The sequence below is a fragment of the Arachis stenosperma genome, chromosome 6, assembly GCF_014773155.1.
Source record: "Arachis stenosperma cultivar V10309 chromosome 6, arast.V10309.gnm1.PFL2, whole genome shotgun sequence".
In the NCBI taxonomy this organism is placed as follows: Eukaryota; Viridiplantae; Streptophyta; class Magnoliopsida; order Fabales; family Fabaceae; genus Arachis; species Arachis stenosperma.
Genome location: NC_080382.1, coordinates 99681671 through 99693141, shown reverse-complemented (window position 1 = coordinate 99693141; position 11471 = coordinate 99681671).

Here is an 11471-nt window from a genome sequence, read left to right as displayed (position 1 = left end):
TAAAAAACAATGCTTTTTCCTACACCAAACTTAAAAGGTTTGCTCGTCCTCGAGCAAAAAAAGAAAGAAAGGGTAAGGGTGAGAGGGAATCCGTGTGATAGGGGTTGGGTTTGGGAGGGAATGGTTTGAATTTGAGTGAGTGGGGTAGGGAGTTGTATGATGGGAAATAGTGGATAGATGTGAGTGGTAAAGAGGTTATGGGGAAGAGGGTAGGATTTGATAGGTGAATGATGTTTGGGGAAGAGTGTTATGGAAAGGTGTGAAAAGGGGAGAGTGAGTTGGGGTAGGTAGGGATCCTGTGGGGTCTACAGATCCTGATGAATTAAGGATTTCTCATTCCTGCACCTTTTTGGCGTTTAAACGCCCTCTGAGTGGCATTTCTTGCATTAAACGCCAAGCTGATGCCCCTTTTTGGCATTAAATGCCAGTCTGGCTGCCAGTTCTGGCATTTAACGCCCAGAATGCTGCCAGACTGGGCGTTAAATGCCCATTCTGCTACCCTTACTGGCGTTTAACGCCAGCCAGACACCAGACACCCTTTTTTGGTGTTAAACGCCAGTCTGTGTGCTATTTCTGGCATTTAACGCCCAGAATGGTGCCAGACTGGGCGTTAAACACATACTTTTCTAGCCTTACTGGCATTTGAACGCCAATAAGCTCATCCTCCAGGGTGTGTTGTTTTTTATGCTGTTTTTTTATTCCTACTTTAATTCTGCAGCTGTTTTTGTGACTTCACATAATCATCAACCTAAAGAAAACATAGACTAACACTAGAAAATAAAAATGAGAAAGTGATTAATATAGATAAATATGATTGGGTTGCCTCCCAATAAGCGCTTCTTTAATGTCAATAGCTTGACATGAAGCTCTTACAGAGCTTGACATATGCTCAGAGCATGGTTGTGACCTCCCAACACCAAACTTAGAAGTTGAGTGTGGGGGCTCTGTCTGACTCTGTATTGAGAGAAGCTTTTCATGCTTCTTTTCCATGTTTACAGAAGAAGATCCTTGAGTCTTGAACACAAGGTAGTCCTCATTCAATTAAAGGACTAACTCTCATTTGTCCACATCAATCATAGCCCTTGCTGTGGCTAGGAAGTGTCTTCAAAGGATGATGGATTCATCCTCATCCTTTCCAGTGTCTAGGATTATGAAGTTAGCAGGGATGTCAACGCCTTCAACCTTCACTAAGACATCCTCTAGAAGTTCATAAGCATGTTTCATTAATTTGTCTGCCATCTCTAGTGAGATTCTTGCAGCTTGTACCTCAAAGATCCCTAGTTTCTCTATTACAGAGAGTGGCATGAGGTTGATACCTGACCCCAGGTCACACAGAGCCTTTTCAAAGGTCATGGTGCCTATGGTGCAAGGTATTAAGAACTTTCCAGGATCCGATTTCTTTTGAGGCAATGTCTGCTGAATCCATGTATTCAGTTCATTGATGAGCAATTGAGGTTCATCCTCCCAAGTCTCATTACCAAATAACTTGGCATTCAGCTTCATGATTGCTCCCAGATACAGAGCAACTTGCTCTTCAACAATTTCTTCACCCTCTTTAGAGGAAGAATATTCATCAGAGCTCATGAATGGCAACAGTAAGTTCAGTGGAATCTCTATGGTCTCTGTATGAGCCTCAGATTCCTTTGGTTCCTTAATAGCGAACTCCTTATTGGTCAGTGGACGTCCATTGAGGTCTTCCTCACTGGAAATCACTGCCTCTTCCTCCTCTATAGGTTTGGCCACTTTGGGTATATTGATGGCCTTGCATTCTCTCTTTGGATTCTCTTCTGTATTGCTTGGTAGAGTACTATGAGGGATTTTAGTAACTCTTTTACTCAGTTGACTAGTGCACGAAATTGTGATCATCAATGGCGCCATCAACATGGTACGCCCAATTGTAATCTCAACTCTTATCACAACTTCGCACAACTAACCAGCAAGTGCACTGGGTCGTCCAAGTAATAAACCTTACGCGAGTAAGGGTCGATCCCACGGAGATTGTTGGTATGAAGCAAGCTATGGTCATCTTGTAAATCTCAGTCAGGCAGATTCAAATGGTTATGGATGATTTATGAATAAAGCATAAAATAAAGATAGAGATACTTATGTAATTCATTGGTGAGAATTTCAGATAAGCGTATGGAGATGCTTTGTCCCTTCTGTCTCTCTGCTTTCCTACTGTCTTCATCCAATCCTTCTTACTCCTTTCCATGGCAAGCTGTATGTTGGGCATCACCGTTGTCAGTGGCTACAGTCCCGTCCTCTCAGTGAAAATGTTCAACGCGCTCTGTCACAGCACGGCTATTCAGCTGTCGGTTCTCGATCATGTCGGAATAGAATCCAGTGATTCTTTTGCGTCTGTCACTAACACCCCACAATCGCGAGTTTGAAGCTCGTCACAGTCATTCAATCCTTGAATCCTACTCAGAATACCACAGACAAGGTTTAGACCTTCCGGATTCTCTTGAATGCCGCCATCAATTCTAGCTTATACCACGAAGATTCCGGTTAAGGGATCCAAGAGATATCCACTCAATCTAAGGTAGAACGGAGGTGGTTGTCAGGCACACGTTCATAGGTGAGAATGATGATGAGTGTCACGGATCATCACATTCATCAAGTTGAGGAACAAGTGATATCTTAGAACAAGAACAAGCCAAATTGAATAGAAGAACAATAGTAATTGCATTGATACTCGAGGTACTGCAGAGCTCCACACCTTAATCTATGGTGTGTAGAAACTCCACCGTTGAAAATACATAAGAACAAGGTCTAGGCATGGCCGAGAGGCCAGCCCCAAAACGTGATCTAAGATAGCATAAAACTCTCCAAGATAGCTACCCAGATGAGAATACAATAGTAAAAGGTCCTATATGTAGAGAACAAGTAACTTAGGGTTTACAAAGATGAGTAAATGACATAAAAATCCACTTCCGGGCCCACTTGGTGTGTGCTTGGGCTGAGCATTGAAGCTTCTATGTGTAGAGACTTTTCTTGGAGTTAAACGCCAGCTTTTGTGCCAGTTTGGGCGTTTAACTCCCATTCTTGTGCCAGTTCCGGCGTTTTACGCCAGAATTCTTGAGCTGACTTGGAACGCCTATTTGGGCCATCCAATCTCGAGCAAAGTATGAACTATTATACATTGCTGGAAAGCCCAAGATATCTACTTTCCAACGCAATTGAGAGCGCGCCAATTGGGCTTCTGTAGCTCCAGAAAATGTACTTCGAGTGCAAGGAGGTCAGAATCCAACAGCATCTGCAGTCCTTTTCAGCCTCTGAATCAGATTTTTGCTCAAGTCCCTCAATTTCAGCCACAAAATACCTGAAATCACAGAAAAACACACAAACTCATAGTAAAGTCCAGAAAAGTGAATTTTAACTAAAAACTAATAAAAATATAATAAAAACTAAGTAAAATATACTAAAAACAATGCCAAAAAGCGTATAAATTATCTGCTCATCACAACACCAAACTTAAATTGTTGCTTGTCCCCAAGCAACTGAAAATCAAATAAGATAAAAAGAAGAGAATATGCAATGAATTCCAAAAATATCTATGAAGATCAGTATTAATTAGATGAGCTGGGCTTTCAGCTTTTTGCCTCTGAAGAGTTTTGGCATCTCACTCTATCCTTTGAAATTCAGAATGATTGGCTTCTATAGGAACTCAGAATCCAGATAGTGTTATTGATTCTCCTAGTTATGTATGATGATTCTTGAATACAGCTACTTTATGAGTCTTGGCCGTGGCCCAAAGCACTCTGTCTTCCAGTATTACCACCGGATACATACATGCCACAGACACATAACTGGGTGAACCTTTTCAGATTGTGACTTAGCTTTGCTAGAGTCCCCAATTAGAGGTGTCCAGGGTTCTTAAGCACACTCTTTTTGCCTTGGATCATGACTTTATTATTTTTTTTCTTTTTTTTCCCTTTTTTTTCATTTTTTTTTTGTATTCACTGCTTTTTCTTGCTTCAAGAATTATTTTTATAATTTTTCAAATCCTCAGTAACATGTCTCCTTTTTCATCATTCTTTCAAGAGCCAACGTTCATGAACAACAAATTCAAAAGACATATGCACTGTTCAAGCATACATTCAGAAGTCAAAGTATTGCCACCACATCAAAATAATTAATCTGTTATAAAATTCAAAATTCATGCAATTCTTCTCTTTTTCAATTAAGAACATTTTTCATTTAAGAAAGGTGATGGATTCATAGGACATTCATAACTTTAAGGCATAGACACTAAGACACTAATGATCATAAGTCACAAACATAGATAAACATAAGCATAAAAATTCGAAAAAAACAGAAAAATAAAGAACAAGGAGATTAAAGAACGGGTCCACCTTAGTGATGGCCAATTCCTCTTGAAGATATTATGGAGTGCTTGAGCTCCTCAATGTCTCTTCGTTGCCTTTGTTGCTCCTCTCTCATGATTCTTTGATCTTCTCTAATTTCATGGAGGATAATGGAATGTTCTTGGTGCTCCACCCCTTAGTTATCCCATGTTGGAACTCAATTCTCCTAGGGAGGTGTTGATTTGCTCTCAATAGTTTTGAGGAGGAAAGTGCATCCCTTGAGGCATCTCAGGGATTTCATGATGAGTGGGATCTCTTGTTTGCTCCATCCTTTTCTTAGTGATGGGCTTGTCCTCATCAATGAGGATGTCTCCCTCTATGTCAATTCCAACTGAATAACGGAGGTGGCAAATGAGATGAGGAAAGGCTAACCTTGCCAAGGTGGAGGACTTGTCGGCCACCTTATAAAGTTCTTGGGATATATAACCTCATGAACTTCTACTCCCTCTCCAATCATGATGCTATGAATCATGATAGCCCGGTCTATAGTAACTTCGGACCGGTTGCTAGTGGGAATGATTGAGCGTTGGATAAACTCCAACCATCACCTAGCCACGGGCTTGAGGTCATGCCTTCTCAGTTGAACCGGCTTCCCTCTTGAATCTTTCTTCCATTGAGCGCCCTCTTCACAAATGTCTATAAGGACTTGGTCCAACATTTGATCAAAGTTGACCCTTCTAGTGTAAGGGTGTTCATCTCCTTGCATCATGGGCAAGTTGAATGCCAACCTTACTTGGTGTGTTTTTCTGTAATTTCAATTTTTTTATGGCTGAAATTGAGGGACCTGAGCAAAAATCTGATTCAGAGGCTGAGAAAGGACTGCAGATGCTGTTGGATTCTGATCCTCCTTCACTCGAAATGGATTTTCTAGAGCTACAGAAGCCCAATTGATGCGCTCTCAAATGCGTTAGAAAGTAGACATCTTGGGCTTTCCAGCAATGTTTAATAGTCCATACTTTGCCCAAGATATGATGGCCCAAACTGGCGTTAAACGCCAGCCAGAGACTCTTTTTTGGCGTAAAACGCCAGAACTGGCACCAAAATTGGAGTTAAACGCCCAAACTGGCATTCAAGCTAGCGTTTAACTCCAAGAACGGCCTATGTATGTGAAAGCTTCAAAGCTCAGCCCAAACACTCACCAAATGGACCCCAGAAGTGGATTTCTGCACTATCTGCACTTAGTTACTCATTTTCTGTAAACCTAGGTTACTAGTTTAGTATAAAAACTACTTTTAGAGATTCATTTCGGAACGGATGACATTTTACATCTCATATTGTATCTTCTAAGGCATGAGTCTCTAAACCCCATAGGTGGGGGTGAGGAGCTGTTCCGAGGGTTACCTGAAACTGTAGGTCGATCTCGGTCGAGATCTTCTGTACTGGTCGGAGCCGACGTGTCCGGCGGGTGTATAGCGGCCGGAGCTGGTATGTCCGACTTGTGGAACTGAAAGTGCTGCTGATCCTTCGTCCCCGGAGGGTGGGGGTACCTGCAAGGGACTCCGATGCTTAAGTTAGTAAGGGTATTAAGCAGGTATTGAGTAGAATCAGAGTATGAGTTATACTTGGGTGCTCCAGTGTATTTATAGTTGTGAGTTGTGACCTTCTGTGGATAAGATAAGTTAGTTATCTTATCTTATCTTATCTCTTGTTGAGGTCAGCTTATCTTCCATGGAACCGCCCTTGTCTCTATCGGCTTGGGCTGCCTTTGGATCTGGGTCGTATTCCTTGAGTTGGGCCCTTCTTTGGGCTTTTCCTATCGCTTTGGCCGACTTCTTCGTAAAGAAGTTGGTCCGCTTGACCTAAAGAGGTCGATCGCTTTGTTACTGAACATTCCGACTCGGTCATCTCGACCCAGGGTATGAACAGTGCCCCTGCTTGAGCTCGGTCTTCTTTTTGAGGCCGTGTTCTTTGACTTCGATCCTTCTTTAGTGAAGCCGAACTCAACCATTTTGTCGATTCCTTTGTAGAAGCTTTTGAATGTAGAACTTTTTCCTCTAAAAGCGCGCGCTTTTATATCGGCGCTTTGGAAACGTGCGAGGGTTTAATGCCTACATTAATTTTAACATTAATTGCCTCGTTTCCCTTTGGCTCTTTTATTTTGATTTTGAAAACCCAGAAACGGTTTCTCTCCTTCGCCCTTTTCGTAACTTCTTCGCATTTCTTCCTTCATTCTCTCGCTTTCAACTTTTCTTTGTGTTGCGGCGTTGTTTGATTTTTCTGAAGCCTCTGCCTGGGGTTTTGCAGTTCCGTGTTTCAGCCCAGCGACATTGCTTTTGCTCGTGTCTTCTCTTTTACTTTGAGAGAGCAATTCCAGATTTCGCCTTCCCTCTTCAACTTCCTTGAAGCCTGCTGCTTTTTTCAGGTTGGTACTAACTTTCTTGCTTCTTTCGCGGCTTTACTTTTAGTTTTTTAGTGAAGCATTGATTTTGCATGTTTGAAAGTTTGAACCTTTTTGTGATCTTGCGTTTGTTTGTCGCTGTAAATGTGTTTTCCTTGGCTTTCTTTTGTGCGCTCTTTTGGCATTTTCGTCGAGGCTTTCTAGGGTTTTGTTGTTGCTTCTGATAGAGAATTTGCATCTGTTCCTCGCTTTTCTTGATTGCTTTTTGTTTCTGATTTTGAGAAAGTTCGTACCTTTAACGATTTCTACTTGGCGTGTTTTTGATGTTTGGGAATGCTTTTTGCTTCGTAAACTGTGATAACTTATGCTTCTGAAAATGCTTGCTTGTTTGAAGTCTTTTTCTTGTTTGAGAAATGCTGGGGTGGGAGCTGTTGATTTTCCTAGAAACCTTGCTTGATTATTGCCTCCAAAGGATGCCCCAAGGCTTTTGGTTTGAGTCTTGGGGTTTTTCCTTTTCTGTTTGTTTCGCCTGTATCGTATTGAGTTGTTTTCTCCCTTGTCCGAGATGTTTTTAGTAACCCCATCTTCTTTTCTTACTTGTAGGATTAGATGGCCTCATGTCTTCTCGTAATAACATTGTAGAGATGTCTTCCAGAGTTCCTGAGGGCATGTCCGATTGGCTGGACTCCCTTGTCTTGTTGTGTGTTTCTGTTGTGGATGCCGAATTTTGCACAGAGCTGAGGAAGCGCCATAGGATTTGTGGTAACAGCGCCTGTGAGGGGGATTATGAGCTTGTTGCTCCTGAGGCCGATGAGAGAGTTTGTTTTCCGACTTCCATCGAGGGGGAGCGTCCCTTCTTCTACGCCTATGAATACTTTTTCAGTCAATTAAACGTTACCTTTCCCTTTACTGCTTTTGAGACCGACCTGTTGTGGTCTTGTAACATTGCCCCATCCCAGCTTCATCCAAATTTCTGGGGTTTTATTAAAATTTTTCAGCTTCTTTGTAGAGAGTTAGATGTAACACCTTCTCAGACTCTTTTCCTTTATTTGTTTGTTTCCGCCAAGCCTGACGGTTCTTCAAAAAAGAAAGCTTCTTGGGTTTCTTTCAGGTCTGCCTAGGGCCATAAAGTTTTTGCGATGTATGATGAGTCCTTTAAGGACTTCAAGAATTACTTCTTTAAAGTTCGAGCTGTTGAGGGGGCCTGCCCCTTTTTCCTTGATGAAAATGATGAGCCTTCTTTTCCTTTGGAGTGGCAGAGGGATGTGAGAGTGTCCCGTTATACCTGGGAGATGCTTGATGATGTCGAGCATGCTTTTGTTGTTGTTCTTGAGGATCTGTTGGGGAAACCACCCCATCTTGATACAAAAAGGTTTTTGAATGAACCGTCCTTAGTTCGGACTGTTTTGGGTATTTGTCTGACTTGTCTTTTATATTTGTTTCTTAATTTTTTCCTCCTCTTGTTTGTGACCGTAACTCTTTGCTGTGGCTAATTCTGTATTTGTAGAGATATCAAAGAACAACGACTCTATGAAGGCCTTCAAAAGGGCAAAGAAGGCAACTGCTGCTTTGAACATCTCGGCCAAGGTGGCCGGCGAGGGATCTTCACAGGTCCCAGTGAAGCCTCCTGTGCTGAGTTTCCTTGGGCCGAGGAAAGTAATTCCTATTCCTCGGTTTCATCAGGTCAATCCTCCTCAGACTTCTGCCATTGCTTCTGGTGTCCCTCCCTTAAAAAAGTAAAAGACATCCGAGCCCTTTAACTTGGATGCCCCGGACTTTGATGCTATCGAGTTTGTTGACCAGCAAGTTGCCCCCTATGGTGGGCTTTCCATGGACGACGTGTCTCTTCTTCAACATTTGGATTTTATCACCAAAAGTAGTGTGAAGATGGCTCATATGGGTGCGGCTATTTTCTGAACAGTTCAGGAGATTCCGATTCATGCCACAAAATCCTTTATGGAGGAGGCCAAGTCAGAATTTGATCGAATCAAGGGTCTGAAGGAGGAGTTGGAGGTGAAGTTGGGGAAGGTGGAGAAGGAGCTGGAGGGTGAGAAGGCCAGCTCTATTGCCCTGGCTGCTTCTTTGAAGTTGGCTGAGGACATGGCCCTGAAGCATAAGGATAGCTATGTCTCAGCTTATAGGGAATTAATGCGCCTCCGGGATGAGTTGGAAACTGCTCGGGTTAATTATGGCGAGCTTCAGGGTCACCTTGTGGGCAGGGTAACTGCTGCCTCCGAGAACCTAATGGAGCAGTTCTGGATTGTTGCTCCTAATGCCGACTTGACTCTTGTCAGCCTGGACAATGTTGTGAGGGATGGTAAAATTGTCCCTGATGACCAGGATGATGATGATGCTGACCCTCCCCCAGTGCCTTCTCTTAAGGTGTCGACCTCCTCGGTTCCTTCCGTTACGTTTGATCCGGATTGCTAGATTCTGAACCGGGATGATGGAACTGTAGATGCTGTGCCCCTTCAGACTCGCCCTCCTTCTCCCCGTACTGATGCTGCCGGGAAGGCTCCCGATCTTAGCTGATCTTTTTTCTGAATATTTGTGTAAATAGCCCGATTTGTGGGCTTTTGAACTTGTTTTTGTGAATGGTGTTTTTATTGACTGTTGATACTCTAGTTCCTATTTTTAGCAACTTTATTTTGAAAACAAAAATGGTTTCTCTGAGGTTGATTTCGGTGGCCTCTTTGAAGCTTTATCATACTATGCTTTCATTGTGCTTTAGCAGGGTGTCTGTTGGAATCTTGCTGCTTGGCCTCTTTAGATTGCTTTCGTACTTTTTTTTGTAGCTTGGATCATTTTGAGGATGTGACTTGTGGAGGGTCCAACTTGTTTTTCGGTTTCCTCGCTTTTGTTTGTATTTTTAGCGCCTTATAACCGATTTCTTTATGTTGGTCCCCTTCTAAATTATTTTTGTAATCCTCTTTTCTGGGCCTTTGCCAGGTCTCTTTAAGGGATTACTTTTATAACTTATCTTTGTAGGAGACCGACTTCGTTAGGTCGATCTTTTCCTAGTTGTTTTTGTAATCCTCTTTCTTGGACCTTTGTTGGGTCTCTTCAGGGATTACTTTTACAACTTGTTTTGACTTCGTTAGGTCGATCTCTTCTAAGTTGTTTTTGTAATCCTCTTTCTTGGACCTTTGTTAGGTCTCTTTCAGGGATTACTTTTACAACTTTTTTTATAGGAAACCGACTTCGTTAGGTCGATTTCTTCTAAGTTGTTTTTGTAATCCTCTTTCTTGGACCTTTGTTAGGTCTCTTTCAGGGATTACTTTTACAACTTGTTTTGTAGGAAACCGACTTCGTTAGGTCGATTTTCTCTAAGTTGTTTTTGTAATCCTCTTTCTTGGACCTTTGTCAGGTCTCTTTCAGGGATTACTTTTACAACTTGTAGGAAACCGACTTCGTTAGGTCGATCTCTTCTAAGTTGTTTTTGTAATCCTCTTTCTTGGACCTTTGTTAGGTCTCTTTCAGGGATTACTTTTACAACTTGTTTTTGTAGGAAACCGACTTCGTTAGGTCGATCTCTTCTAAGTTATAGCAATTCCTCTTTAATAGGGTTGGCCAGACCTCTTTCCAGGGATTTACTGATAACTTGGACTGGCTTGGTCCGACTTTTTAATGTCGGCCAGTCTTTTTTAAGTTATTATATAGCAATCCATAAGACCTCGTCAGGTTCTTTTTTGGGATCACTTTCGGTAACTTCTTGCATTATTCTGTGTTCATCTTTTGCCGATTTGTAGATTGTGGTTTCTGTCCTGGTTTAATCGACCTTTAGGTGAATCGCGTTTTCACCTTTGTTGGTCGATTATTCCTATCAAGATCGTATAGTGAATCTGTTCTTCACTTCTTGTTCGATCCGTTGCTTTATAATCGGACGATGAATGCTTCAGATTAATGCGTCTTGAGCACTTGTAGAATATCTGAAATGTATTTTTATTTAAAGAAAGTGCAAATATATACAGGTAGGAGTTTTTCATACCCTTAAGTCGGATTAAATCTCAATCTTGATGCCTCATTAAAAAACCTTTTCAGAAAAAAGAGTGCATCTTGTGATGAGACCTTTATCTAACTATAGTACCTTCTTAGGTTACAGGCGTGCCATGATCTGGGGAGTTCTCGTCCCTCGAGTTCGGACAGTCTGTAGTAGCCCTTCCCAAGTACTTCTGTGATTTGGTAGGGTCCTTTCCAGTTAGCTACCAGCTTTCCTTCTCCAGGTCGAGTTGTTCTAATATCATTTCGGATTAAGATGAGATCGTTCTCCGTGAAATCTCTTGGCACTACCCTCTGATTATACCTGGAAGCCATTTGCCGCTTTAGTGCTTCTTCTCTGATCCGAGCTCTTTCTTGGATTTCTGGAAGTAGGTTGAGCTCTTCTCTTTGGAGTTGAGAATTGGTTTGTTCATTGTAGTGGACTACTCGAGGAGATCCTTCCTCGACCTCTATTGGAATCATTGCCTCCACTCCGTATGCTAGTCGGAATGGTGATTCGTTCGTGGTAGAATGGGGGGTCGTCCGATATGCCCATAGGACTTGTGGAAGTTCCTCGGCCCAAGCCCCCTTTGCTTCTTGCAGTCTACGCTTCAACCCGGCCAATATGACTTTGTTGGCCGCTTCGGCTTGTCCGTTGGCTTGGGGATGTTCGACGGAGGTGAACTGGTGTTTTATATTCAAGTCGGCCACTAACTTTCTGAAGCCTGCATCTATGAATTGGGTGCCATTGTCTGTGGTGATGGAGTATAGGACCCCAAATCTTGTAA